This window comes from Tarenaya hassleriana, unplaced genomic scaffold (genome assembly GCF_000463585.1).
Source record: "Tarenaya hassleriana unplaced genomic scaffold, ASM46358v1 Cleome22, whole genome shotgun sequence".
Classification (NCBI taxonomy): domain Eukaryota; kingdom Viridiplantae; phylum Streptophyta; class Magnoliopsida; order Brassicales; family Cleomaceae; genus Tarenaya; species Tarenaya hassleriana.
The window spans coordinates 404,992-409,135 of NW_010965541.1; the positions used below are offsets into that span (position 1 = coordinate 404,992).

Here is a 4,144-nt window from a genome sequence, read left to right on the forward strand (position 1 = left end):
ATTTATTTTCTGACGTGGCATGATGGTTTGGCGAAATGTGATGATTTGACGAAATTTGTGTGACGTGGTATGCCACGTCAGCATTAAAATTGACTGAACTTAACGTCATTTATAAATATGAGGGAAATTGCAATACATTTTAAGATTTTGTATGAGAATTTGGAAATATTTGAAATACGGTGTAGTTTTTTGTCAAATTAAAAATTGGTGTAGGAAATTGGAACTTTTTCGAGAATTTGTGGGAGATTCTCCCTATTTTTTATGTAAGAAATCAACATAAATAGATTCAACAATATCAAAAAATACATAAAAAAAATTGATGTGTTTTAGTGATCGGGTTGGTAAGAATAGGGGAAATAACTGAAATACCTTCCGAATACTACAAGAATTTCTGGTCCTACCCTCCAAACAAAAAATTAGAAAAAAAAGAGTAAAAAACACAACAAAAGACAAAAAAAACCCTCATAATATACTAAAAAGACCAAAAAACCTTGCTATAGATTAAAAAAAGAATAAAATCTATATATATTAATAATGGAATTTAAAGGATTATGGTGAAGCCATCTAAACATCCTACATGTCAATTTTCTCAATTTTTATTGGTTCATTAATTTCCACATATATTATATATTTTAATTCTTATTTTTCTAAATAAAAAAATAATACTGACAATAATACAAAAAAATTATAATTATGTTGCATTTATAAATAATTAGAGATGGTATCAATAAATATATACATTGCAAAACCGTATATTGGATGAAGTGGTTAATGATAATGGTTTAATGATAATGAATTACACATGGAAAAACCTTTAACATACCATTAAAAAATAATTAAATGAATAAACCTACAGAAAAAAAACGCAAGCTCCACGTCTTTCAAAGTTAATGACATATTAATATGTCATTCATGGTCATGTAAAGGCTGTTACGTCGACGAATCCGGTGATTATACCTTTTCGTTTTCTTTATTGACAAGTTTATACTCCTATTTATTACTCTCTTGCAGGGTAAGGGGTGGAACCCTCGATTATAAGAAAAAAAATGCGTGGAAAAAGGACCTGATACATATGCGATTGAAGAGAAAATGTTTGTAAGTTATCTTTGTTTTCAATATTTTATTCCATCCTTTCAATAATTTTTCATAATATCACTATTTTATTAGAAACGATATTCAAGTCGGATTAAAGAATAAATCTGGTAATATATACACAACATCCAAAAACCTTCTTGGAGGAAGTGACCGGGAATACCATCACGCTTTCCTTTCCGGACTCTAAATCAAGCAGTATATACATTGGAATAAGTCCTAACTTTTAGTTTCCATTCATTTTTATTAGATCATATTTACTTTTTTTGGTAAATTCTATTATCATTAATTTTGTCACTAATGATCATTATCTTTTGATCTTGCACTATATCCGACATAGATTCGATTATGGTTCCGTCATTTTATTAGATAATGAATTTGAGGTATACCACAAAATTTAAGAAAATTCTCATCATTAATATATTTTCTGGTAATTTATGATCAGAGATTTTTTTAATTGCAGTGGAAAATTTTGGAATAAAAAAAGAGACGGGAGCGATCATATACCAGATCGAAGGAGAGTAACAGAATGTTAGAATAATCTTGTAATAAAAATGGATTTTTTTTTTGACAAAATAAAATGGATGTTTTGCTTTTCATTATTTTATTTGGTCAATGTTATACATATTATCTAGCCTTATATTTGGTAAAATGATGGGATACATGTCATCTTTGTAGGTTTAGCCGATCTTTTTTTTCTTATATAAAAAGACCAGGAGGACGCTCTTGGAGATAAATGAAACGGAAGTGAATATCTGTCATCAATTTTAATGTATATAATTTTATCTTTTTAAGTTCTTCTGTTAAAAAAATATATTTATCTCTTATCATAAATGCAGAAACTTTTTAAAATTAAAATTATATTTTATTTCTTTATTTTTAGTATAAAGAAGTTATTTTATCATGTGACCATAAAATTGAAAAGAAAGACTAATAAAACTAAAATATTGCAGAATTTCAGTTACACATTTGAAAAATTTATTGGCCGCTGTAACTTAAAAAAAAAACAAAATAGTGCAAATACTAATTTCATAATTTTTTTATTTTTTTATCGTTGTTAAGAGACCTATTCTTCTTATGTGACTTTTTTTTAATTTTATTGGATTATAAAATATAGATAAATCACTACGTACTTAATAGATTAATATGTAAGACGATACCAAGACTGTACTATATTAAGTTTACTAATATTTTTCATGAATAATTTGTTCTATAACTAAAAGTTTTTGTCAAGATCTAAACCTCCCCGATACTTAGGATCTTCAAAACAAATTATTGATATCAAATTTATATATGACAATAAGATAACCAGTTACGTTAAAATCCTCTAATCTTTATAATTTAAATCTTTTATGTATTTGTAGATAGTTGAAACTCTATGACTTGACTCCTAATGATTAAAAAAATTTAAAAGGATTTGATATGTATTGGTTCGATTTTTAGAATTCACTTCGATGTAAATTATCATTATGAGTATGTTGGGATGGAACTCCGTTCATTATATACATGTTTGGTTATTGTGAAAATTTTATCTTTAAAATTTGGTAGATAATTGTCGCAAGGAAGAAATCACATGAGTTTGGTTTTGGCTGATTTTGAAGAGGTTATCATATAAAACTAAATGATAAAATTTTAAAATATAGTTAAGGTAAAAAAATTGATATAATCAATTTAGATAAACTTAATTATTATTTTTATTAAAATTTATTATAAATCTATAATATATCTATTATTTATACCAATAACATTTAAAACAAAATAATACTAATTTTTATAATAAAAAATACAAAATCTATTGCATCATATGTCAATCAAACTTTATGCATTCCTATATGTAAAATATTTATCTATATTATTATTATATATATATATATATATATTATATTTTATAATTTAAAAAATAATTGATATAAAAAATATCCAACATATTAAAATATTACACAAAATACATGATTTATTAGTGAGGAACATTAAATTGAAGTATAATTGATAAAAATTAATATTCATAATAAATTGTTTATAATATTGTTAAAATATATTTTATTCTTATAATATGTTTTTTCCTAAATCAAATATATCATTTTTACTAAATTCACATTAACAAATATTATAAAAATAATTGAAAAAAATAATAAATATTATTTTAAAATTCACATTACAAAAACATTATAAAAAATAATTAAAAATAATTAACAAAGTATGTATGTATGTATGTATGTATGTATGTATGTATGTATGTATGTATGTATGTATGTATGTATGTATGTATGTATGTATGTATGTATGTATGTATGTATGTATGTATGTATGTATGTATGTATGTATGTATGTATGTATGTATGTATGTATGTATGTATGTATGTATGTATGTATGTATGTATGTATGTATGTATGTATGTATGTATTTTAATCATTTATATTTTTTTATTTGATTTTTTAAATTGTGTATGTATATATGTATATATATTATTAGACTATCACTAATTTTTCCTCATGAAAAATAGGTTTAAAAAAAATAGGTGACACATTTAATAAAAAACATGTAAATAAATATATATATATATAATATGTTTATATTTGTATATGTATGTATGTATGTATTTTTTATATTTTATATTTGATTTTTAATTTGTGTATATATGTACATATATTTATTTATATGTATTTGTATATATATATATATATGTATATATATGCATATAACAATGTATTGATGTGTATATATGTTTATATGTATCTACATATATATGTACATATGTATTTGTATATATATATGTATATATATATATGAATGTATTTGTATGCATGTTTATATGGATATGTATGTATATATATGTATATACATGTATGTATGTATATATCTATCTATTTGTGTATGTATGTGCACATATATATACTTATGTATATGTATATATAAATTTCAATTTAGGTATATAAGTTCATGTATTTTATGTTGTAGAATTTATCATCTTTAATATCATTAGATTTGTTTAAACTATCATTAAATTTTACAAATGAAAAATATATTTTTAAAAAATAGATTATATGCATA

General features: G+C 22.6%; 1 long non-coding RNA gene across 1 annotated transcript; it reads left to right on the forward strand.

The window, feature by feature from the left end:
• The first annotated feature begins 1,024 nt into the window (after positions 1 to 1,024).
• Positions 1,025 to 1,886, forward strand: LOC104814813. The gene is made up of 2 exons (XR_771984.1): positions 1,025 to 1,095; positions 1,556 to 1,886. It is a non-coding gene; the product is annotated as an uncharacterized LOC104814813 (long non-coding RNA).
• Positions 1,887 to 4,144: the final 2,258 nt, after the last annotated feature.